Here is a 27,904-nt window from a genome sequence, read left to right on the forward strand (position 1 = left end):
AAGGGCCCGGACTTGGGGCGGTTGGTGAGATGACAGCCTACCGCCCATTTTTGGCCTAGGGAGCCGGAAGGGTTGGGGCCCTACCTAGCGAGCACAGCGATCGGTTAGTGGCGGCTACCGGGGGTCTCGGACAGGGCGGCGAGCAGGAGGCACCCTACTCAGCGGTAAAGGAAAATGGCGACGACAAAGTCAATGAGAAGGGAGGTAAGGAGGCAGAGAAAGACGGCGGTCGGAGTGGTCGAGCACAAAAGTGAGGGGCAGTAGTGGTGTAATATGGCAAGGATGGCAAGGAGGATGATCGGGAGAAGGAGAAAGACGGGGAAAAGGGAAAGAAGAGCAGGGTTCATGGGCAGGGAGGGGCCGGCAAGTTATGGAGCGAGGTGGAGTAGGGCCTTACCCGGTCATGGCGGGCAGTGCCCCACGTGGGGCGCCAGTTGCGGTCGGTACGTCCTGTCCGGTGGATGATGGGGCAGGAGAGGCTTGGCTCCGGCGGGGGCTCGCAGGCGTGGAGGGCGTGCGGCGGAGAAACCACCATGGAGACGAGGTGAGCACACAGGTCTAATTTATTAAGGGAAGTACATGTGTTTATATAGGGTTACGGGGGAGTGAACAGGGGACTGATTGGCTGTGGCCAAAGGGGGATTGGATTGGCAGTGGCGAGCAGTTGGTGGGGGGAAGAGGCAGATTCTAGGTTGGTGAAGGGGTGGCACTGGCGGGAAAGGAACGGGGCTGGGAGTGATTGGTAGGGACTAGTTCCTTGCCTTTTATGGTGCGGCTTGTGCTGTGGCTTGACAGTGCGGGAGGGGGGATGTGAGCATAGGCAGCTCCTGCTGGCTATCAGCAAGCCGGTGTCAGTTGCCTGGGCGGGGCCGAGGGCAGTGCGCCCGTTCCAGCTGCCCTACACCTGAGTGGTGGGCTGCGCATATCCCCCACTGGGTGCGGCTATGCTTGCCAGCCAGACTTCAGCCTGCCTCACCTCAGACCATGCTCCTTCACTAGTCATTACCCCTGTACTTGGGGGATTCTTGCTGATCCACTAGAGAATGTGGGACAGTTCCCCAAAAAGGGAATTTGATATTCTTTTGGTTATTGAGTGGGTCTCCACCCACTGTGACAATGCCCCATGAACATTTGAGCATATTTATATACCTTATATATATCCCCAGGTTAGCTTCCTGCCATATATCCCCCATCACTGACAGTCTGCACCATTGATTCTCCCCTACCACAGTTAAAACCCTTCTGTGATCCAAATCTTCAAAAATGAAGCCACTAAAATAGCCAAATACAGTTAATAAGAAAATGAACTAATAATGATAGTTTTAAAAATAAGAAATAAAATTTAAAAAAATTAAAAATTTTGAATAATAAAATATAATGAAAAAATATTATTATTTTTTTACATTTTGTCTTTCATCACTGTAAGATTTCTTACTCTATAGGTACAGTGACATTTTCTTCCATTTAATTCCCCAGTGTCTTACTTTATTCATTTTGTCCTCAAAGAAATTTAGATTACAGAAAATTCTCATACTGAATCCAGGGGAATCCCATACACCCAACACCCTCCCCTTTACCACCTTCCCCTATCAATAACATTTTATACATGGATGGTATATTTGTTACAATTGATGGTATATTTGTTACAATTGTACAAATATTGAAACACAGCTACTAACCATGGGTCAATGGTTTATATTTTGGATCATGTAATTTTATAAAGTTGATGAAATTCAACATGGCCTTTATCCATCATAGCAAGATCATATAGAACACTTCCATCATACCCAAAATGCCTTGTTCAATCTGTTCTGTTCCTCTGTTGCCCTCCCCTCAGGTCCCATACTAACTACCAGGCTTCACTCCTTAAAGGACAATATTCATAGTTACTTTAAACAACCCTGAGGGCTTGACTCATTGGTCTGTCCTCCCCTATTAGGCCATGCCCATGATATTGAGAGACTTCTACCCTTCTATTTGAGAGCACAGTGAGCCTGCACAGGATGGGAGTTCACCACATTGTCACTCATTATGTAATTATGTGGGTCTCCACTCACTGATATAACATACTATGGCAAGATGAATACACACACTTCCTAGAATACACACACACTTCCCAGGTTTGGCCTGTTCTGAATGCCCCCCACATCCAATGCCCCAAACCAGCAACCCTCACTTGCCATATTGACAAAAGAATATTCCCAACATTGTACTCCCTCCTGCAAACCTCCCCCCAGTTCCAACCCACCATCCCCACCCCACCCCCTGAGAAATCAGCATCAGCCAAACCAATAGTATCATTATACCATTGTTGTGCCACTCCACTGTATAACTAAACACTTTCACCTTATCATAGATTTTGCCCCTTATGGGCATTGACCCACAAACTTCTCCCTTACTATTTCCTGTAAACCAGTCTTCTAGACTTTAGCTCTGGGATTCTGCTCAATTTGCTTAATTTATATCAGTGAGGTATGTAATTAACATTTGTCCTAGAGTTCTTGCCTTGCTTCACTCAACATAAGGTCCTCAAGATTCATTATGTTATCCCATGCATTAATATTATATTCTTTCTTACAGATGAATAACATTCCATTGTATGTATGTACCACAATTTGTTTATACATTCATAATTTGAGGGCACTTAGGTTGATTCCAACTATTGTCAATAGTGAATAATGCTATGAATATTGGTGGGAATATATCTATTTGTTCCTATCCTCACTTTCAGTTCTTCTGGGTGAACACCCAACAGTGGAATTGCTGAATCATATGGCAGTTCTATACTTAGTTTTCTGAGGAACCATCAAACTGTCCTCCACAGTGGCTGCATCATTCTATATTCCCACCAGCAGTGAATGAGAGTTCCCATGCCACCACATCCTCTCCAAAACTTGAAGTCCTGGGAAGTGGACTTGGCCCAGTGGATAGTGCATCTGCCTACCACATGGGAGGTCTGTGGTTCAAACCCCAGGCCTCCTTGACCTGTGTGGAGCTGGCCCACGTCCAGCATTGATGGGTGCAGGGAGTGCCTTGCCATGCAGGGGTGTCCCCACATAGGGGAGCACCATGCACAAGGAGTGCGCCCATAAGGAGAGCTGCCCAGTGTGAAAGAAAGTGCAGCCTGCCCAAGAATGGCATTGCACACACACAGAGCTGACACACAAGATGACGCAATAAAAAGAAACAGATTTCCATGCTGCTGACAACAACAGAAGCAGACAAAGAAGAACATGCAGCAAATGGACACATAGAGCAGAAAATGGGGGGCTGGGGGGGAGGGGAGAGAAATAAATATTTAAAAAAAAAACCTTGAAGTCCTCTGTTTTTTTTAACAGCTACCAGGCTAATGGGTATAAGATGATATCTCACAGTTTTGATTTGCATTTCCCTAAGAGTTAGTGAGGTTTAGCATCTTTTCATGTATTTATAGTCATTTGCAATTCTTCTTTGGGAAAGTGTCTATTCAAATCACTTATCCATTTTTTAAAAAGGGTTGTTTGCCCTTTTGTTTTTGAGGAGAAGAATATCTTTACATACATTGTATATTAGACCCCTATCAAATATATGATTACCAAATATTTTCTCCCATTGAGTAGGCTGCCTTCTCACTTTCTTAACAAACTCCTTTGAGGGGCAAAAGTTTTAATTTTGAGTAGGTACTATTTATTTAATTTTCTTTCATTGCTTGAGTTTTGGATGTAAAGTTCATGAAACTGTTTCCAAATACAAGATCCTATAGGGGTTTCCCTACATTATCTTCCAAGGTCTTTATGGTCCTGGCTCTTATATTTGGATCTTTGATCAATCTTGAGTTAATTTTTATATAAGGTGTGAAATGGTGTTCCTCTCTCATTCTTTTGGATATGGATATCCAGTTCCCAAGCACCATTTGTTGACTAGGCTATTCTTTCTTAATTGAAGGGGCTTGGTGGCCTAGTGGAATCTCAATCGACTGTGTTTCTAGGATCAATATCAGAATTTTCCATTCGGTTCCTTTTTTATCAGTATGTCTATCCTTGTGCCAACATAATGCAGTTTTGAAAACTGTAGCTTTGCAGTATGTTTAAAGTCAGATAGTGTGATTCCTCCATTTACATTTTCCTTTTTCAATATGTCCATGGCTATTTGGGTGTTCTTGCCCTTCCAAATAAATTTATAGTTAGTCTTTCCAATCCTGCCAGAAATGCTTTGATGATTTTTAACAGAATTGCATAAAATCAGTAAATCAGTTTGAATAGGGTACCCATCTTACTGAGGTTTAGTCTTCTTATCCATCAACAGGGACCATTCTTCCATTTGTTTAAATTTTCTTTGAATTCCTTCAACAGTGTTGTGTAGCTTCTGCATATGTCATTTACATCTTTAGTTAAATTTATTCCTAGGATAAAAAGAAGAAATGATAAAGATCAGAGAAGAATGAAATGAAATAGAAAATAAGCACTAGAATAAACAAAATAAAAGGCTAGTTCTTTGAGAAGATCAAGAAAATTAACAAACCCTTGGCTAAACTGATGAAGAAAAAGAGAGAGAAGATGCAAATACACAAAATAAGAAATGAGAAAGGGGATATCCAAGTTCTTTATCTATCCTTTAAACCCATCGCTATATGCCATTCCCTAGTAAGGGACCATGACATTATATTGGGCCTCAAATTTCGGGGAGTTCTGGATCACAGAGTGTTTCAACAATGGCAATGGAGGGATACTGGTATGGGATACCAATGACAGGTGATATATGACTGACAGGGAGCTGTACAGATCATATGTCCAGGGTGCATGGTAATGTTTGGATATACTCATAGTGGCAACAATTAAAAACCACAGTAGGGGGGGTACTGGGTTCCTGGCCAGTGGTGCTCTGTCATGGTCCCTAGGGGAGCAGCGACAGTCTCCCAGGTACAGTGGTGGGGACCGGGAGGGAGTGAGGGTTCAACAGTGAGCCCCTGATACTAATGACTATGCTTGTGAGCTGATAAACCCAAAATAAGAACAAGGCCTAGAGCAACTTTGTGCCTGGGAATTTCCTTCTGTCAGCCTTCATGTTACTCAAATGTGGCCAGTCTCGAAGCCAAACTCAGCATGTAAATGCAATGCCTTCCCCCCAGCGTGGGACATAACACCCGGGGATGAGCCTCCCTGGCAACGAGGGACCACTATCAACTACCAACTGATGATGCAACTGGAAAATGACCTTATACGGAAGGTTCAATGCGGATCAGCAGAATATCCATGTCTACATAAAATACCATGACTTTAAAATGCTGTTTGACCTAAAGTAAGGGGGAAATGGAAAGGAGAAATGAGTTTATATGGCTACGAGTTTCTAAAAAAGAGTCTGGAGGCTGGCAGAAGGTTTGCCCTCATGCACAACTGAGCAGAGTCAGAGAGACAGATAAAGCAGATACAACCCCCAGATATTGGTTCCTTTGAGGGCTAAAGAGACCCATGGGAGTTATGGTCATGGCCGATGGGGTTAACTACCAGGGCAGATGGCCCCTCTTTGGAAATGGTGTTTATGTGTGATGAATCTGGACTCAGATGGGATCTCCCTTCATAAGACTTCCATGCTAATGTGCTGGAGGTGCAGTTAATGTTGGGGTTTAAGATATATTTAGGGGATTTGAATCTCTGGACTGACAATGTGATAGCCAGATCCTGAGCCTCAACAGACTCCAGCACCTACAATCTGATTTATTGGACTTACCACACTCAGCTAAGATGGAGGTGAAGAAGGACAACCACCACACCATGGAGCCTAGAGTGATTACAACTGAAAATGGGAGGATTGCATCCAGCATCCAGGTGGAATCTGAGCCTCCTCTTGACATAAAGGTGCAATGGACACAACCAATCCAGTGTCCACACAGAAAAGGTGGCATTGGATTGGGAAAAGGGGACATAATGGACAAAGGGTATGGGGAAAGGCAGGAAGAGATGAGAGGTGGAGGCGTCTTCGGGACATGGAGCTGCCCTGGATGGTGCTTCAGAGGTAATCACCAGACATTGTAAATCCTCACAGGGCCTACTTGATGGAATAGAGGAGAGTATGGGCCATGATGTGAACCAATGTATATGAGGTGCAGAGGTGCCCAAAGATGTACTTACCAAATCCAATGGATATGTCATGATGATGGGAACGAGTGTTGTTGGGGGGGGGGAGAGGGGGGGTGGGGGGGGGTTGAATGGGACCTCACATATATATTTTTAATGTAATATTATTACAAAGTCAATAAAAAATAAAAAAATTAAAAAAAAAAAAAGAGAGAAAGGGGATATCACCACTGACCCCACAGAAATAAAGACTATCATCAGAGGATACTTTGAAAACTATATTGCAACAAGAATGACAATTTAGAGGAAATGGACAAATTTCTAGAAACACATAAGCAGCCTACACTGACAAAAGAAGAAACTGATGATCTCAACAAACCAATCACAAGTAAAGAGACAGAACCAGGCATTAAAAACCTCCCAACTAAGAAGAGCCCTGGGTCAGATGACTTCACAAGTGAATTCTATGAAACATTCCAGAAAGAACTAACACCAATCTTGCTTAAACTCTTCCAAATATTGAAACAGAAGGAATGAAGGAAGTAATGACTGTTGGCTGAGGAAAATAAGAAGTGATGTAACCTAGGAAACAGAAAAAGAAAAGAATGTTCTTTGTTGAGACTCCCTTAGTCAACAGGCCAGTTTAGTAGAAAGAAAAAAGTCACTTTGAATAGATAAAAGATAAATGGCCTATCCCTGTTTCTAATGATAAGATAACTATAAATCTGTATGTGCTTGTTAGCAGGCAGACTTGCTCTAAAAATATGTAGCTGAATAGAAATAAACTTGTCTATGGGCATTGACTGGCAGACCCCCTGATCCCTTCTCTCTCACCTTTGATTCCCAATACCCTTTGGGTTGGTTGCAACATCTGGCATCCAATGTGGGGCCCAAAGAAGCTCTCTTCTCTGCAGTATCAAAGAACCAACAGAAAGGACTCCCACGAGAGTCATGAGCATTGTCCACTAAGTTTTCAACTCGAGTATTATGGTAAGTAACATTTCTGTTGATCATCAGGGTAATGGGTAATCAAACAGGATGACTGGAAGAATATTCTCAGGTTTTGAAAACTTTACTGAAAACCATTAGTGTGCCTGTTAAAACTTTGGAATTGCTTGAGCTTTTTGCCTTAGTTCAAAAACATTGTTATTTGTTTCAACCACAGGGAGGAAATACCTTAAATTTGAAACAATGGAAATTAGTAATGAAGGTACTTCACCGAGCTTATCAGAAAGGGAGACTGTTCCCTTGTCTGTTTGGGCTTTATGTCATCAGATTGCTGCTGCACTAGATCCTTTGCAGAGGATGGAGATGAAAATGAGATTACTATATTTTCTAAAACTGCTTTTAAGCAGGAGTCTTGGATTCAGATAGGGACAAAACCTTGGATTCAGATAGGGACAATGATAATGGCATTGATTGTCATGTGCCTTCCCAAAATACTAATCCTTTTTTGGACAAAAATGTTACTGTTAAAGGAGTTTGTCAAGAAAGTGAAAAGACAGCCTACCCAATGAGAAAATATTTGGTAACCTATATCTGATAGGAGACTAAGATCCTGCGTATATAAAGACCTCCTACTTCCTATGGGGCTGCACCCATAGCACTGGGACTGCTTGGTGAGTGGGCATGAGTAGAGAGACCCTCTTCCTGTGGAGGTTGTGCAGGGGTCTGCATGATGGTGCTTTGAGGGTATTTCTTCCCTAAATATTAGCAGAGAACTTTGAGTTTCTGTGCTCCTCCCATGTAGTTCATTCTCTACTCTTTCAGGTGTTATTCAGAAGATGTGTTTTACCAGAGCACCCATTCACTGAGGGCCTGCCAGTTCGAAACATGGCATGCTGTCAGACTTTTGCAGATTCAGGACTCTTGCTGGAGACAGTCCTGATATAGATTCAGGGAAAGGAAAGATGTCTACAGCACTGAAAGGGGCTACACAGTGTCCTGAGAGGATTCATTATGAGAAAATTGTCAGTCACAGCTTTAAGACCTTACTTTGAGAGGAACTAAGGAGGAAACACATTGGAAGATTACAGGATTGGTGACATGATCAACTGCATACAAAGAGAGTCCTTCATGAAAATGGTCCTTTTTCTACAGTGAGAAATAAGCTCTTACTAATGGAATGTGGTGAAAGTATCATCAATATGTTGTTTTCCTTGCATGTTTGGTCTATTTGGATTCTAGGCTTATCTGCTAGTGAATGAAAACCCAGAGGAAGTCAGTTGTCAACTGAGCTTTTGACAATACAATCCCTGGAATTAATGAACTTCATTCAAGAAGAATGGGCCTTGCTGGACACATCCCAGAGAGAGCCATTTAGAGATATGATACTGGAGAATATCAGGTATCTGATCTCAATGAGACATCAGGTCTACAAATCAGATGTACTTGCCCAATTTGAGCAAGGAGAGGAACTGTGAAGAGAAGGAATTGGATTTCTCCAAAGTGAGAATTCAGTAATGGATAGTTGTCATACAAAACAAATGCTCTTCATGCAACATATCTGTATTAAAGACTCATGTACCTTCTTGTCATTGGTCAAGAAACCCTACTTCAGCCATCTATTTGGAAAATCCCTTCACGATATCATCTTTTAATCAGTAAAAGCAAATTCGCCATAGAAGTAATTCATATGAATGTCATCTATGTGGAAAAGTCTTCCATATGTGTTCTGGCGTGAGACAGCATGAGAGGACTCACAACTGGAGAGAAACCTTATGAATGCCATTCCTGTGGGAAAGTCTTCATTTTTTCTTTTCTGATCTGAGTAGTCACACTGGAGAGAAAACATATGACTGCCACATATGTGAAATCATCACTTGGTCTTCATGCCTGAGAAAACATAAGAAAACTCACATTGGAGAGAAACCCTATGGATGTAATATATGTGGAAAATCATTCTCATCTTCTGTTTGAGAACACATGAGAGGACTCACACTGGAGACAAACCATATGAATGTTACCTATGTGGGAAATCCTTCCTTCATTGTACTTCATTTTAAATGTGTTGTTTTGTCTTTTTATTTTTGAGATATAAGAGTTATTTTCTTTTCCATATAAAGCACTTTATTTTCCATAAAGTGCATGAGAAAGTACATGAGAAAAGTCATATTAGAGAGAAACCCTATGAATGTCATGTATGTGGGAAAGCCTTCACTTCATCTTCTGTCCTGAGTAAACATGAGAGGACTCATAAAGGAAAGAAAATTTTTGAATGTCACCTATGTGGGAAAGCCTTCCTTCACTGTTACCACCTGAAAGAACGTGAGAGAATTCACACTAGAGAGAAGCCCTATGAATGTCAAGTATGTAGGAAAGCCGTTACCTCTCCTTTTCTGAGAAAACATGAAAAGACTCACATCAGAGAGAAACTGTATGAATGTCATGTATGTGGGAAAGCCTTCCATCATTGTTCTGCCCTGAAAGGACATGAGAAAACTCATACTGCAGAGAATCCCTATGAATGTCTTGTATGTGGGAAAGCCTTCACTTGGTCCTCTGTCCTGAGAAAACATCAAAGAACTCACACTGGAGAGAAATCCTGTGAATGTCATGTATGTGGGAAAGCCTTCACTCAGTCTTTTACTCTTAGATGACATATTGGAGAAATACTGAAAGAATAGCATCTGTTTTGGGGAACCTTAGAATATTTTTGTAACCTTAGACAACATGAAAAAAATGAATAGAGAGAAACTCTATGAGTGCCATACATGTGAAAGGGTTTGACCAATATTATGATCTTACCTTACCTGAGAGGATTCATACTTTAAATGTTTTGAATATGGAAAATATTTCAGTCTTTGACTTGACATTTAAACATACTAAAGAACTCACACATTGAAGAAATACTGTTTGTAATCAATCTATCAGAAACTTTAGTTATTTTGACTACACCATTAATTTATGCTAATTCATCCAGGAGAGAATTGATATAAATGCCACCCTTGTATTAAAGTGTGTAAGAGATAATGTGCTGATATATGACACTGGAGAACTCATAAAGGTAATGAAAGTGGAAGAGTCTTCATTTGCTGCTCCAGCTCATAGAGGAACAAGTTTTACAAGAGGATGAAACCCCATGAGAGACAGCCAGATAATTCATTATGGAGATGCTACTCATGAAAAATCATACAAAATCATTTATTCATACATTAACATTTAAGGGTAAGTGAGGAATCTTATTGTATACAACTCTTTATTGGTGTCATGAGTGAGGGCATGTCTTCCATGGTCATTCCCTAGTATTAATATTCTTATGATGAGGAGACAATCCAGAAGTCATTTAGGAAAATCTTCAGCTGGATTTCACATCAGAAAATTCAATGGAAAATAAAGTGCTTTATATGGAAAAGAAAAGAACTCTTATATCTCAAAAATAAAAAGACAAAACAACACATTTAAAAATGGACAAGAGATTTGAAGAGATGCTTCTTCAAAGAAGAAACACAAATGTCTAAAAAGCACATGAAGAAGTGCTCAAAATCACAATTATTAGGGAAAAGCAAACCAAAACTACAATGAGATACCATCTTACTCCCATAAGACTGGTGGCTATAAAAAAAAAACAAAAAAAAACCCCCAGAAGACTACAATTGGTGGAGAGGATGTGGAGGAATGGGAACACTCATCCACTGCCAGTGGGAATGCAGAAGGAACCAGCCATTCTAGAGGACAGTTTGGTGTTTTCTCTAAAAACTAGCTATGGATTTTCCATATGACCCAGCAATTCCACTGCTGGATATATATCCAGAAGAACTGGAAACAAGGAAACAAACAGATGTATGCATACCAGTGTTTATATCAGACTATTCACTATTGCCAAAAGTTGGAATCAATCCAAATGCCCATCAACAGATGAATGGATAAATAAAATGTGGTATATACTTATAATGGAATACTACTCAGCTATAAGAAGGAATACAATACAAACACAGGATAATGAATGAATCTTGATGACATTACATCAAGTGAAGCAAGCCAGGCATTGAAGGACAAATACTACTTGACCTCTCTGATATAAAATATGTGAACCAAGCTGTCTCAGAGAGCTAGAGATTGGATGAAAGGCTAAAGGAAGTTGGGGGGGGGGCAGAGAGGAAGGTTGTGAGCGATGCATAAGTGGGTGAAATTTATAAGCTGGAGGTAAATATTTGTACAGGCAAGGGATAAGATGGGGGCATAGGGATACATTGGGGTGGGGCTTTAGAGGCTTGAGAGGGGCTAGGGTTGGGAGGATGGGTCAGATGGACCAAGAAATTGGGGGGGAGGACTGGTGGGAACAGATGATCATGGGAGATTGTCAGGCATGTGATTGAAACTATAAAGTTGAGACTACCCTTTAGAAAATATAAGGAAAGATTACCTGTTTCAGGTGCTTAAGTGGGGGCATCTGGCACAAGGGCAGACTTCTAGGGAGTGTGTGAGTGCTCATTTTGTCATAGTTTGTAACATCATTGGGTGGAAACCCATACAACGAGAGCGAAGGCGTACCTGCATCCTGGGGAGGCCTGATGTTCTCAAACAGAGGGAATTGTGTCTCTGAAGAGAATTGGTGGCTCCCAATGGGTTATGGCAGTCTAGTATGTCAAGCCCTCAGCAATGTTGCAAGTATTTGCAAATCTGTTCCTTCAAGCTGTGAACTGTCACTGTGGGCCCTGAGTGGAGGGGGAGAGAGACATAGACTAGATGGTATGAGGGTAACAGGGGGGCAATGGAGGTATTCCACAAGATCATGCAATGATGGATATAGGGCATGTTAAATTACACCAAAAATGTATAAAAGTTTATAGGCTAAAATGTAAAGCATAATGTAAAACATAAGGTAACTAAAATTTTAGAAAATTGAACAGTCTAAAATATAAACCATAATATAAACCAAAATGGAACCATGTTTGAAAGCTGTTTCAATATCTGTACATCAGCTGTAGCAAATATAGCATGAACATGTAAAATGATCATTGCTGGGGAAGGGAGAAAAGGATTTGATGTTGGATATATGAGAGTCCCCTATATTGTATATGTGAATTACTGTGATCTCAAACTTTGGTGAAGACAAAATTAAAAATTAAAAGAAAAATAAGATGTAGACACTGAGGAAGAAATTAAAGAAACTGCCTTGTCACTGTACATACAGGGCAACACCTATTATTTTTCATTTTTTAATACCCCAGTTTATTTTTACTTTAGTTTTTTTAAATTAGTATATATTCTATTTCTAATTTTAAAGCCATCACTATATTTCATTTTCCTATTAATTAAACTTGGCAATATATTAGGCTTAATTTTTTAAGAAGTTTTGGACCACAGAGAGGTTCAACCATGACAGGGGAGGAACACTGGTTTGGGTTGTTATTGACTGGGGCACATGATTGGGAGGGAGTTCTCCAGGGCATATACATAGGGAACATAAAAATTTTTGGATATATGTTGGGCATTTTCATAGTAGTTACAGTTACAAATGACAACTGAGGGAGTGCTGAGTTCCTATCCAGGGGAGCTCTATTACGTTCCCCAAAGAAACAGCAACAATCCCCCAAATGCAATGGCAAAGACCAATGAAGTAGGATGACCAAATGATGAGCACTCAATACTGGTGACTATGCTTATGAGTCTGTGTGCCTGAAATATAAACCAGGTTTAGAGCTGCAGGGTGCCTAAGAGTTACCTCCTGAGATCCTCCATGTTGCTCAAATGTGCCCACTCTCTAAGCTAAACTCAGCATGTAAATACATTACCTTGCAGCACAGGACATGACTCCTGGGATGAGCCTCTCTGGTGCCAAGGGATCACTACTGATCACTAACTGGTGATGCAACTAGAAAGAGACCTTGAATAAGAGGGTCAACTCAGAGCAGTAGAATATCTCAGCCTACAGGTAATATCAGGTGTTAAAAACTGCTTTTTGACCTTGAATAAAAGGGGAAAATGGCAAATACAAATGAGTTTTTATGGCTAAGAGTCTTCAGAAAGAGTCAGGAGGCATCAGAGGAGTCACTTATGCATGCCTCAGTAGGACCCCAGAGACAGCCAAAGTAGATACAACCCCAGGTACTGGTTTTCCTGAGGGCTGTGGAGACCCACAGGTTCTATGGTCATGGCAGATGACTCTGGAGTTCAGTGCCATGTCAGCGGGCCCTGCTTTGGAATTTGTGTTCCTGAGTGTGATGGAATTGGACTCAGATGTGATTTTTCTACACATGTCTCTTCTGTTACTTTACTGAACCTGTGATTGGTACTAGGGTTGGTGTACACTCAGGAGACTTGAATCTCTGTACTGTCCATGTGCCAGCTGGATCCTGAGCCTCAGCAGAGTTGCAACTTCTACCCTCTGGTTTGTTGGACTTACCTAGGTCAGCTAACAGGGAGGTGAAGATGGTCAACCACCACACCAGGGAACCAGGAGTACCTGCAACTGCAAGCAGGAGAATTGCATCCATCATCCATGTGGAATCTAAGCCCCCTCTTGATATAGAGGTGGAGTGGACATCACCATCCCAGGGTCCACAGGATAGAGGAATAAAATATGGATTACAGTAGACTTGCTGGTATTCTATTATGGAACTATTGTGATGGAAGAAATTGTAGCATTGATGTGGAGAAAGTGGCCATGGTAATTGCAGTGGGCAGGGAGAGGGAAGAAGACATGTGATGTGGGGGGCATTTTTGGGACTTGCAGTTGCCCTAAATGATATTGCAGGGAGAGATCCTGGACATTATATATCTTGCAATAACCTACTGAATGGACTGGGGGAGAGTGTAAACTACAATGTAAACTTTTATCTATGTGGTGCAGCAGTGCTCCTAAATGTATTCACCTAATAATGTGCCTCAATGATGAAAGAGGTTGTTGATGTGGGAGGAGTGGGGTGAGGGGCAATGGGGAGTATATGGGAACCTCATATTTTTTTAATGTAACTTTTTTTGCAATCTATGTATCTTCAAAAACTATAGTTAAAAATTTGATGGGTGGGGAGGTGGGAAGTGGCATATATGGGAATATCTTATGTTTTTTCATGTAACATTTTATGTGATCTATTAACATTTTAAAAAGATAATTAAAAAAGAATACAAATTTTAAAAAGATAGGTTATGTAGTCCTGAAGATTACTTTGTCAGATTACAAAGTATTTACCACTTCTTGGTTTATACTCAAAAGAACTGAAAGCAGGAACTTGAACAGATATTTGTATGCCAATGTTTATTGTGACATTATTCACAATATCCAAAAGGTGGTAGCAACCCAAGTGTCCACCTACAGATGAATGAATACATGTGGTACATATGTGCAATGAAATATTATTCAGCTATAACAAGGAATGACATTTTGATGCATGCTACAGCACAGATGAACCTTGGAGATATCATATTGAGTGAAGTAAGCCAGACACAAAAAGACAAATATTATACAATCTCACATATATGAAATAACTAAAGGAAGCAAATTTCAAAGAGACAGACAATAGATAAAAGTTACCAGGGGATGAGGGGAGGGAGATAGTGCTTAATAGGACAGAGTTTCTGTTCAAGGTGATGAAAAAGTTGTGGAGACAGATATTGGTGATGAAAGCATAATAATGTGAATGTAACTAATACTACAAATTGTACACTGGAAAGTGGTTAAAATGGGAAATTTTGAGTTGTTTATATGTGACTGTAATGAAATAGTGAAAAAAAATTTACCATCAAAAAAAAAATCTATAGGGCACTGCAAAGGTAGTGTCAAGAGGGAGAATTATAGACCTCAATGCTTACATTAAAAATGAAGAAATATCTAAATTTGAAGATCTAAATACACACACCTGGAGGAACAAGAAAAAGAACAGCAAACTAATCCCAGATTAAGCTGAAGGAAATAAATGGTAAATATCCGAGCAGAAATAAATGAAACTAAGAACAACAACAAAAACAATAGAATTAACAAAACCAAAAGTTGGTTGTTTCAGACCAAAAAAATGACAAACCCTTAGCTACAATGACAAAGAAAAAAAGAGAGAAGATGCAAATAAATAAAATCAGAAATGATGGGGGCAGGGGAGCATTACCACTGACCCCACAGAAGTAAGAGAGAACATAAGAGGATACTATGAACAATTGTATGCCAAAAAACTAGACAGTAGAGGAGACAGACAAATTCCTAGAAACACAAAAGTCACCTAACTGGCCTAGATGAAATAGAAGACCTCTACGAACTAATTAAAAGTGAAGAGATTGAAACAATCATAAAAAACCATCCAAAGATGAAAAGCCCAGGGCCAGATGGCTTCACAGATTAATTTTACCAATAACTGAAAGATGATCTAATACCAGTCTTGCTCAAGGCTTTCCAAAAAATTGACAAGAAAAGAATGATAAAAAACTCATTCTCTGAAGCCACCATCATCCCAATTCCAAAACCAGATTAAGATATTACAAAAATAAAATTAGAGACAAACATCTCTAATAAATATAGATGTAAAAATCCTCAACAAAATACATGCAAAAAGAATCCAAAAACACATTGAATATCATACACCATGATCAAGTAGGTTTTAGCCTAGATATGCAAGGGTGGATCAACACAAGAAAATCAATTAGTGTAATAAAGCACATTGGTAAATTGAAGAAGAAAAATCACATGATCCTGTCAATTAATGCAGAAAAGGCATTTGACAAAACACAGCACTCTTTCTTGATTAAAAACATTCCAAAAGACAGTAATAGAAGGAAGCTTTTCTCAATATGGTAAATTGCTGCAAGATTGAAAGCTTTCTTCTGGAGATAAGGAACAAGACAAGGATGCCCAATGTGACCACTGTTATTCAATATTGTGCTAGAAGTTCTGGCTAGAGAAATTAGGGTAGATAAAGCAATAAAAAGCACTCAAAAAGGAAAGGAAGAAGTAAAACAGTCACTATTTGCTGATGATATGTTTCCATATCTAGAATCTCCTAGAAAATCCACAAAACTGCTGCTAGAACTAATAGACGAATTCAGCAAAGTGGCAAGAACAAGATTAATATGCAAAAAATCAATAGCCTTTTTGTACACTACAGGTGTACAATCTGAGGAGGAAATCAGAAAAAAAATCCATTTATAATAGCAACAAAAGCAATTAAATATTTAAGAATAAACTTAATCTAGGACATAAAAGACCTGTATTCAGAAAACTATAAACCATTGCTAAAGGAAACTGAAGGAGACTTAAATAAATTAAAAGAGATTCTGTGTTTATGGAAGACTAAATATCATAAAGATGTCAATTCTACCCAAACTGATGCACAGATTTAACAAAATCCCAATAGATATACCAGCAGCATTTTTTGAAGAAATGGGAAAACCAATTATCAAATTTACTCGGAAGGGTAAGGAGCCCCAAATAGCCAGAGTTCTTAAAAAAGAAGAATGAATTTGGAGGTCTCTCTCTTTCTGACTTTAAAGCTTATTACCTTGAGAGCTTGTCTGGAGGTTCTAGCAGGATGTGCAGCTACTAATATACCCTTGACTGAAGAAAAGTCCTCCTTTAGTGGGGAAGGTCAACCTCTTCGACCCAGTGCACAGCTTCGGGAGGGCACACATGGAACTGTGAGGGAGGAAGGGGACACTGGCCTAACCAGCCAGATCAGTCAAATCAACCCTAGCGACCAATGGGGTAACAGATGTCACAGCCAGATCACAGGCTCCAAAATGTGTTCATCAATTCCAATGAATGTACCACACTAACGAAAGAAACTGTTGTGGGAAAAGTAGGAGGTGTTGGGAGTGGGGCATATGGGAACCCCCTATATTCTTTTAATGTAACATTTTATGTAACCTATGTATCTTTTAAAAATAAATTTAAAAAACAAAAAATATATTACCTAGCTATAGTGCTGAAAATAGCATGGTACTGGCATAAGGACAGAGGCATTGATAAATGGAACTGGATCAAAAACTCAGAAATAGACCCTCATATCTACAGTCAAGTTATTTTTGACAAGACAGTCCAGCCCTCCCAGCTGGGTCTTAATAGTCTATTCAACAAATGGTGCTGGGAGAACTGGATATTCATATCAAAAAGAAAGAAAGAAAGATCCCTATCTCACACCTTATACAAAAATTAACTCGAAGTGGTTAAAGGACCTAAATACAGAAGCGACAACCATAAAACCCCTAGAAGCAAATGTAGGAAAGCATCTTCAAAATCTTGTGGTAGGTAGTAGTTTCTTAAACCTTACACCCAAAGCAAGAGCAAAAAAATGAAAAATAAATGGGACCTCCCCAAAATTAAACATGTTTGCACCTCAAAGGACTTTATCAAATGGGTGAAAACGTAATCGATGCATTGGGAGAAAATATCTGGCAATCCCATGTGATAAGGATTTAGTATCAATGCTATACAATGAGATCATTAATTCAACAATAAACAAACGATTCAATTAAAAAGTGGGCAAAATACTTGAAAAGACAATTGCCCAAAGAAGAAATACGGCAAAGAAACACATAAAGAAAATAATCAACATAATTAGCAGTTGGGGGAATGCAAATCAAAAAACTACAATGAGATATCATTACACACCTATTAGACTGGTCACTACTTAAAATTCGGAAAACTGTAAATATTGGAGAGAATGTGGAGAGATAGGAATACTTATTCACTGTTGGTGGGAATATAGTATATACAGCAACTGTGGAGGACTGTTTGAATATAGACTTGTCACATGACCCAGCAATACCATTGCTAGGTATATACCCGAAGAACTGAGATCAAAGACATGAACAGACATCTGCACATCAATGATCATAGCGGCATTATTCCCAATAGTCAAAAATTGGAAACTCATGTGTCCATCAACTGAGGAATGAATAAACAAAGTGTGGTAAATACACATGATAAAATATTATACAGCATTAAGAAGAAAAGAAATCATGAAGCACATGGCAACATGGATGACCATGGAGGACATTATGTTGAGTGAAGCAAGCCAGACATAAAAGGACAAATACTGTACAACTGTGCTATTAAGTGATAAATATAATTTGTAAATTCATAGTAATTAATATATAGGTTACCAGAAAATAGAAGGATATAGATTGGAAAGCTGATGGTTAATCTGAGCAGAATTAGTAAAAAGGTAATTAGTAAATCTTTGTACATGAATAGAAGTGGCTAAAGCATATCACAGTGTTTATAACTAGCAGTGCTATTGTATTGGTATGACAGTGGTTGAAAGGGAAAGTCTAAGGTCACGTATATTACTAGAAAGAAACCTAAAAACTGTAACATGTAACTGGAGAAGACAGTAAAACATAAATATCAGTATATTGCATGTATAAGACAGTGTTTACAAAATATAAATACAAATATCCTAGAGGGAAGGAAAAAGAATAGCAGCTATGTACAGCAGGCAAGGCCTAGAGAGATTGAGAGGTGATGAGTTTTATTTTTTACTATTATTGGAATAATGAAAGTGCTCTATGAATGACTGGGGTGATGAAGTTACAAATACATCATTACACCAAATATGATGACTGTACTCTTTGGTGGATTTAAGCTTTATTAATATATACCAATAAAATGGAAGCAAAAGGTGATACCAATAATGAAGCCTAAACATCCTGGCTGCACAGCTCCTGTTTTAAGCACTTTAGTACATAGAATTCAACAGCACAGTGAACTTCCTACTTTGCTTACTGCATTTATCAGTCCTCCAGCACTAAAGGTCTTCATTAACGTACTATGCAAGGAGTACATTATTAAAAAACTAGATTCCACTGCTCTTTGTTACAGATCAGTTGATCCATACATGTAGAATTTTCAGTTTTGAGACAGTCATCAATAACAAGACATTAAAAGAAGGATTATAATTATTAACAGTAGTAGCATTATTAGACAAATAGGAAGTAGAGGAATAATAATCATTATTATTAATATTAGAAGATGACAATGATGATATTGGAGGAGGAGGAGGGGAGAAAGACAATGGGAAAAGAAAATGGATGAAACCAGATATACCTACAGTTATTATGAAGTCCCATTATATTTTCAAGGTGAAGTATTATAACCCTAGGAAGACACTATACTGACAAATGTAGAGTTTATCAGAAAGGAAATACATGAAGCCAAAATAGTGAATAAGATTTAAAAGGAATGAAGGACTTTCACTTCTTCTTAGGATGTAGAAATTTTCAAAGACCATTTCCTCAATCTTACCAATTTGAAAAGCCATAAATCTACAATTGAGACTACCAGAAAATTGAGGCTCTAGAAATCTAATAAATAAATACTACAGAGGGACAAACCACTCCAAGAGGAGATGGAACAAATGAATAATTTTGCCTTTGACAGAGGGTGGGAGAAAATGTGGTAACTATACAAGCATATCAGAAGAATATAGATACATTTTAAAGAATTGTAAAAGCCAAATTTGCACTATAGTGCTGATTTTGAAAAACAGTGAGGCCTGGATTTAAGGGCTTTGCATTTGCACTCAGTATCTTCTCTGCAAGTGTAGATCAAGTGCTCATGAGAAAGACGAGGAAAAGGTTGGGAGACCTTCAAACAAGGTCACTGTGCAACCCACAAAATACCCACTATCTCTTCTTTTCTTACAAATGAGTAACTGCTATGGCTTTACAAATTAAAGCTTCATTCATACTTTGGTCTGATAAAAGATGTACAAAATCCATGATACCCAATCATAGACTTGCTCCTACATACTGGCAGTATGCATTTCCATCTCCTTAGTGTAGCTTGTCCCTCCATGGAATATGATTTCTTAGATTAATACAATCTCATCTTTCTGGTAGACTCAAATGAATACCAAATTCTGCTTCCTTTTTCCCTTTCCCTGGTTACCCAACCTAAGCTGAAATCCTTTAATATGATCTTTCTAAAACCCTCTTCATTAGAAACTGCATGTTTTCACATGGCATATGTTCTTCCTTACTGCAATAAGTAATAATATAAAATTTTCCACCACAGGTGTTCCTGGGTCTTTGGCTAAAGAGCATTGACAATTATGAGATTAAAAGATCTAGCTGAGAAGATAAACAACATTAATGGATTCAAGAGAAATTGCTCCATAAGGATGGAATCTATAAGGTATGTCCAATGAATTGCTGGAAAATAACTTTTAAAATTCACACATACAACCTAAGACAAAAATATTCTATCAACAGGACATTCAGTATGTTCAATAAAGATGAGGAAGTAATTTTGAACTTAATGCTAAGCCAATAGGAAGAAACTAACAGAAATTTAAAATGTTAAAGAAAAAATAAAACATGGGGAAGAACTATCTGAGAAGTATGGTACAATATCACACTGGTTCTTATACATATAGTGTGCTATGTAAGAATAGATAGGGAGTATATCAGAGAAAATATTTAAGAAGATAATGATCATAACCTTTCTGAATATAAGGAAAGACATCAAACCTCAGGACTATGATTGTTAAAAGTGCCTAGGAAGGTGAAAAAAACAAATAGAAAATCAACCAACAAATGAAACACAGACTCTTTGCTCTCACAACTGAAAAAAAAAAAAGTAGAAAATGATGCTGGAAGTCAGAGGATAGTACATAACACATTCTGTAAACAACCCATGAGAATTATAACAGACATTATCAAAACTGATGCAAGTCAGAACAAAATGGAGAGTCATGTTTCAAATACTGAAAGGTAATAACTGCCATTATAAGATTCAATATTAACTTTAATATCGATACTAACAAATATTTTTTAAAAATTAAACTTTCTCAGGAAAATTAACACACACATACAGAAAAATAGATATGCAGCACATTTGTGCTTCAAGAATTTTCCACAAATAAAGAGAAATGGTAACAGAAGGAAGCTTTTGTCTCCAGAAAGAAATAATAGCATATAATCCTGAAGATAAATATAACAAATACTGGATTTTTAAAAATTTAATTTCTTTAAATAATTGTCGAGAGGAAATTTACATTGGTTCATTTGAGTTACATGTAAAGGTAAAACTTATCACAAATATATAACCAAGAATGGGAAAGATGAATTGCTTCTCTTCTACTCCAAGGTTAATAATCCCTGAAGCAGCCACTGTGAAAAGAGAAAGCAAAATTGCTAATGTAAGAAATGAAAGAAGGGGTAACACTATAGTTCCCCACAAATAATAAAGGAGAGTAATAACATTCCATAATATCTACTGCTATTAAATTTCATAATTTAGATGACATATACAATTTTTAAGATGCTCACACTGATGGATGTAGGATGACTGAATACCTGAAAGTAACTTGTTTCTCTCCCTGTTGCTAGGATACAAAGGAAAGAATTGTATGTAAATCAGAAGGTAATGAAATGCAACCCTCTCTTTGGGGCAAATTCCGCTTTTGGTGGTCAAGAATATCCTGTTGAAGCAATGAAGTATGAAAACCAGCTTCAACCAGTTGACCGGACCTGCGCAGAAGTAGCCCCTTGCTGTCCTCACTTAAACTTGCTTAATTAACATGGTAAAATTCCCACCCAGGGGTGGAGTTATCCACCCCTTTCTTGATCATGCAATGTATGTGCAAGCGTGAAATTTCTTGAACATACTAGTCATACAATTATATAACCAACTATGTGTGTTCATCCATATGTATAAAAACTAATGCATAACCAAAGCAAATGCTAAGTAGTAACTTGGGTATTTAAACAAGAGTGAAACTGCAGCATGGGGAGTCAGGTCTGAGTCATTCTGGACTGGCCTTGGCTCCTTACCTCTGCAGACCTAGTAAATGTGAGTTAGCCTAACTCTCATGTTGAAGTTTTCTTCACGCCATCTCTGGTTATTCATAAAGGCCTTGCTTTGAGGCCTAACAACACCAGAAACATGTTACCTGAAAAGGTCTGCACCTATTCAAGGAAATGAATTTTTCCTAAAATACAATATACATGAAAAAAAATTATTTTCCCAATGAGAAAATCTATGTTTCCCTCAACAACGTAATTGAACAGAATGCTATGTGAAAATTAATGAGTGCCATGCAAAAGAGGACAACAACATAGAAAAACCTGGGGATCAGTGCTAACTCATGGAAATGAGCTACCCACAAACCCTAGTAAGCAAAAGTCTGCATTATTATATCTAAGGACCATACTTTCCCCATTGTTGAACCACTCTTTCTAAAACTCTGTTTTCCTATTTATTTTTATTTTGTAAAGAAAATTCAGGTTCCATTAATGTTACATTGAAAATATTGGGGATTCCCAAATACCCCACCCCTTTCCTTCCCCCACTTTTCCACATTAACAACATCCTTCACTAGTGTGGTGCATTTGTTATAATTGATGAGGACATATTGAAGCATTGCTACTAACCACGCTCTATAGTTTGCATTATTGTTTAAATTTTGTAATTCACAATTCTATAGGTCTTGACAAAATGTATAATGGTCTATATCCATTACTGCAACATCATGCAGAACAATTCAAATGTTCCCAAAATGCCCCATGTTACACTTATTCTTCTCCCCCTCCCCTCAGAATCTCTGGGGACCACTGCCTTTACAGCAATGCTGAAATCCTTTCTTCCACCAGGACAGCCTTTACCTAATACAGGCTCTGTCCCTATCCATACCAAATCATCTGATAGATCTTTCTTTCCTTTACAAAGTTCTTTTTCCTGTACATAGAATGATACATATATGCTTGAAAAGATTTAGCTACATTTCCAACATCATACTGTCTTCTCTCACCATCTGTATATCATGTCTGCCAGCAATACACACCTGTAACAAATGGTTATTTTTGTTAATTTTTTGAAAAAGAAATGGATTCTATTTCAATGCTGATAGGAGTAGAATACTTTTGTAGAAAACGCCATACCATAGAATGGTGATAATGAACATGAACTCTACAGTCAGTCTATCTGGGTTCAAGTGTGAGCTTATCCTTTAACTGACTGACTAACCGTGATGAAGCTCTTCATCTCGCTGTGCCCCGGCTCTAGCCTCTATAAAATTCAGCCATTCAAGAACATTTATTGGGGCATTTTACTAGGTCATGGGGCTAGAGGAACGATCCTATTTGGCAATATCTTGTTTTCAGAGAATTCATAGTGGATGAAAACAAGAGGAAACAAAAGGCATAAGAAAAATATATAAAAATAATGAGTTTACTGTTACCATAAACAATTTCAGCAAGGATGAGGGATGAGGCAGATGTGATTTTAAATAGTGTGCTGAGGCATGGTGTTTTGAGGAAGAGACTGAGAAAAGATCCAGTTATCTGGGTAAGTTCAGGAAGACTAAAAAATGGGAAAGTCCGGTCATCATCAGGACTAATGAGTACAGGGAAAAAAAGCGTGAGAAGGTCAGCTGGCCACACCAAAGAGCTCAGGACAGACATAAAGATGAAGGATGCATTCAGACAATGAAGGAGGAGTGGCAAGATCTTGTCGGCCCTGGGGGCTCTTCTGTTTTGATTACCCATTTTGGAAATCACGTAGATTTTATGAAGCAAAATGACATGATCCAAATTACATTTAAGAGTAATAATGTAGCCACACATTCAGATAAGACACAGGAGGGATAAGGCAGAAAACAGGAAGGCCATCTAGAAGGCTTCAACTATAATTTAAGGAAGGAGATGATGGGTCTTTTGGCCAGGGCTGTAGCAGAGGAGGTGTTGAGAGAGAGTCACACTCCGAATATGTTCTGTACAGAGAAGCAATATATGATTGTGAGGTGTGTAAAGTAGAGAAAAATAGTTGATCATTCTTAAGACTCCCCTGAACATGTAGGAGAATGCCTTTCCATTTTCCTGAACAAGTAGAAGGAGATTTTTCAAGAACCTACCTGACACTTACCTTGAGAAGGTAATCTGTATGTTAATTATATATCTAAAGTCCTTTGACTTGTCTATCTCTCAGCAGGTACTCAGTAAATATAACACATTTTCACCATAATTATATATTATCAATCATTTGCAAATAAAAACTAATGCTCATATTTTGCCATGCTCTATTCCAAATTTATTTTATTTAAGATATTTGAGTCCAACTTTTATATACATGTAATTTTGACATACTACCATGAATAAAATTAGTCTTAAAAATTACCTCAGACCAAATCTTAATAAGATATGCAATGAAATACATAGCGATAACAGGCACCTGCAAATGGTCTAATGTTTTCATATTTTCCAAATTTTATATTACATTCATTTAATTACAACATGAACAATTTCTAAAATATGAAAGGATATTCTGTATTTAATTACGACTTAAGTACTCGCGTATGGCAGCGGCCCAGAGAGGCTGAACAGCCTGGAGCCTCCAGGACTGGTGGAGATGAGAAGTTGGTGCTGGGGAGGGGCTGGCCACCACAGGGTCCTAAGCGACCTGGGGCCAGTAGGCCTCCAGGCTGCGCCTCCATGCCGTCTGGCTCCGCCTCAGGGATAGTAGCGGCTCAGGGACTAATAGCGGCTCAGGGACTAGTGGCGGTCGCCTGTGAGCGCTGTGGACCCGGGGCGCGCACGTCGTCTGTGGACTCCAAGAAGGTCTTTGCCCAGCAGCCGGTGGAGGTCCCGCGTTGGGCAGGAGGCGGGGGGCCAAGGCCGAGCCCACAGTCTCCGGGCTGGACCGGAACCCAGAGATGAGCACGTGGTGCCCTTCCTGCTGGCCCTGGCCAGCCCCGTGGCCGTCCCCGCAGCCACCACCACCGCCGCTGCCGCACCCTCCTCAGGCTCCCCGCCAGGTGCCCTGCCAACCCCTGGTGCAGAAGGAAGCCCCCTCTTGGGCCCGCGCCGCCAGGCAGCCTCTGCCCGCGCTCCCCCAGCCAGGATCCAACTCCCAACCCACGTGCCTCTCCCGGGGCGCCTTCCCAGCCACCGTGAGCTCATGCACAACGGGCTGCGGGCCTCTGCAGGAGCAGCAGTGCTGGCCTCTGGAAGCACACAATCCTGTCCCCTCACAGCCCGGCCCGCGCTGGCCCTGCCTGGCTCCAGCCTCTACCCCGCACTTTGCTCTCTGGTCCCAGGCCCACGACCACGCAGCGGCCGTGTTCAGTGCCCGCCCCCGGGCACTGCGCCCTGCTCCTGCGCTCGCTCCCTGCCAACAGCCCGCTCATCCCAGGACCCCCAGCCCATGCCAGCCTGCTGGTCTCCTTCCAACAACCAGCACTATTACCAGCCTCCCTCGGGGATTCTGACTGATCACAAGCTGCTCAGGCAAGAGCCAAACACGCGTGTTCTGGTCCAGAACGCCTCGCTGGGAGCTCTGCTGCGGGTGGAGTTCCACCAGCACCAGCACACACACCAGTACCCACGCAGCACTCACAACACACCCCCCCCCCCCCTGCACACACCAGCACACACCTGCACACTTTCGCCCATTTGCCCGTGGGGCTACCCGCTACACCCCAATGTACGCCCACTATTTGACAAGTGCATTCCAACTTCCCGCCCTGCCTTCCCAGTGATGGCCGGCCTGCTCCCACACTCAGGCCCTTTCAGGTCCCTGCAGGGCACGCTCCAGCCCAAGATATAAAACCCGGTCGAGATAACTGGCTGGCCCAGTGCTGTTCACACTCCTCTGCAGAAAGCTCCTGGTGCCAGGCCTTTACCTGACGGCACCCAGGAAACCAGGGGAGTGGTGCGCGGTCCATGTGCAGACAGCTTGGCAGATCCTCCACCACCACCAGCAGGTCACACAGTTGCAGGTGGACCCCCACAAGCTGGAGGTGGGTGCAAAGCTGGACCTGTTTCAGCAGGTCTCCTTCCCGGGCCTGTTTGCTGGATTCCACTGCCCTCAGAACCTTGCCAGGAGCCTTTCTTTAGCACAGGTGCCACCCATTCTGTCACGCACCCACTCACAGCGCATCACAGCCACTTGCTGCCCACCAGCCACCAGGCAGAACCCTTCGGCAGGTCAAGCATTTTGGGGGCCTGGGGAACCTGGGGAGCAAGGCTTCGGAGGCCTGGACAGCCACGCTCTGACCCCGCTGGGCAGCGTCTTCACCACAAGGAAGCGTCCTCGCTGCACGGCCTGTCCAGTCCCCAGGAGGCCTGGAACCCGCTCCACCGGGCTCCACCCTCCTTCCCCGCCACCGCCGTGGCCCAAGCCTGTGGACACGGAACACGACGCTGCTCTGACCAACCACGACCGGGAGCCAGACCAGTGCAAGGAGGAGCGAGAGCGGGACATCCTGGAGAAGACGGACCTGCCCAGCCCGACCTCGCCCGCGTCCGCCTCGCTGTGGGCCAGTCGGTAAACAGCCTCCCGCTCCTCCTCGGCCACACCGAGCCGCCGGCGCGGAGTCCCGAGTCAAGGAGAGCCGCTGGCTGCGAAGGAGCCCGGGACCAGCGGCCACAGGAGCATGGCACCAAGGCGGCGCGGGGCACTGCCTGCGACTGCTGGGCTGCGAACGCGCGCACCGCGCGCTCCAGGGTGCCGTGAAGGTCAAGGAGGAGCGCCGGAAGGACCCCGCGACCGGCTGCAGGAAGACGTCCCCGAGCGGCCCTCGGCTTAGGGCCCGGGGCGGACGGCGAGCGCCTGTGCGCGCCGCTGGCCTTGGCGTGGGCTCCCCGGCGCGCCCTCCCCAGCGGTCTGGAGCTGCCCCGCCGTGACCCCGGCCATCCCTTGCCAGCCCCTCTAGTGAGCCTACCGAGACCGGGACCCGCTAGATCGCAGCCAGGAGCGCGGGCGGTAGGCGCGCCACGATGCGGTGGAGCGCTCCTGGCTCTTCACTAGTCTCGCCTGCGGCCTCCAGCTGCCCCCGGGGTGTGGCCCAGGACCCCGCCCCGCCCCGCCGTGCTCCGCGCGCAGCACCAGCTGGTGGCCGTGGGTGGGGCCCCCGTGGGTGGCCCCCTGTGGAGCCTCTAGCAGGACCTTGCTCCTTGGGCGGGAGCCCCGGCGCTGCTGTGGCGCGCAAGCCCCGGGAGGTGGAATCTAACAGGTTGAGTACAAAAAAAATCACTATTGTATATTTTCTTTCTTGTTGTGAAGGCATCAGCAGGTGTTTGTTCATTGTTGTTCTTTGAGAACCCAGGCATGGTTGCCTTTTAGTTTCGGGTTCGTTTTCATAGCCGTGGGGCATCCCCGCGTCCAGATGTAAGCCCTCCTTTTTCTTACTGGGCGTCTTGGGTCGTGTCCGGTGCCTCATGGAGCAGCCCTTTGCAGCTCTTTGCTTTGTTCGTTTCTGAACTCTTCACCAGTTTTGCGCTGTGGACTTCGGTGACTTTAAGCGTTCTGATCCCATGTGAATCAGTGAAGATAAATACAACTTTCATTTTGGGTGAACTTACTGTATGAACAATTACAGAATCTGTTGGCCATAATTGTTAACGCCAACAAACGGTACATTTTCTAAATAATGGTAATGTACGGAAATGAAAGTAAGGCCATGACTGTCATTAAAATAACCAGAATAGTAAAAAGCTTATAAGTATAAGAAAGACACAGTGTATGAAAAGATGAGAGATTAATTAAAAATTATATTATTCAAAATAAATGCTCATACAAGATATCTCTCAGTTCAAGAAAAAGGAAGAAAAATACAATAAATATAGATACTGGACAACAGTTCAGAGAAAAAATAAGTCATAATACAATATATGGATATTATATATAATTTAAAATGTGTCTAAAAATCCAAGATTAAAGGAAATTAATGCATTTTTAAATATTTGAAAAAATTAGTGGACAGTAATGAACTGTGGAACGTTGTTAAACATTTAACCATAAAACAAAGATTGAAAATTATGTTAATTATTCAAAAATAATTTTGGTAGCCAGAATAATTCCACAAAGAAAATCTTAATATAAGTTAAAAGAATACACATTGTGGGGAGCCGCCCAGAGCTACGTGCATTTGCGGTCTCCAGCAACATGGCAGTTTTCATAAGTACGCCTGCTCCACCCCTGTGCT

At 41.2% G+C, this 27,904-nt stretch overlaps 1 pseudogene; it reads left to right on the plus strand.

Moving 5' to 3' along the window:
- The first annotated feature begins 403 nt into the window (after positions 1 to 403).
- Positions 404 to 26,603, plus strand: LOC111767270 (fibrosin-1-like protein; annotated as a pseudogene).
- Positions 26,604 to 27,904: the final 1,301 nt, after the last annotated feature.

The sequence above is a fragment of the Dasypus novemcinctus genome, chromosome 22, assembly GCF_030445035.2.
Source record: "Dasypus novemcinctus isolate mDasNov1 chromosome 22, mDasNov1.1.hap2, whole genome shotgun sequence".
NCBI classification, from domain to species: domain Eukaryota; kingdom Metazoa; phylum Chordata; class Mammalia; order Cingulata; family Dasypodidae; genus Dasypus; species Dasypus novemcinctus.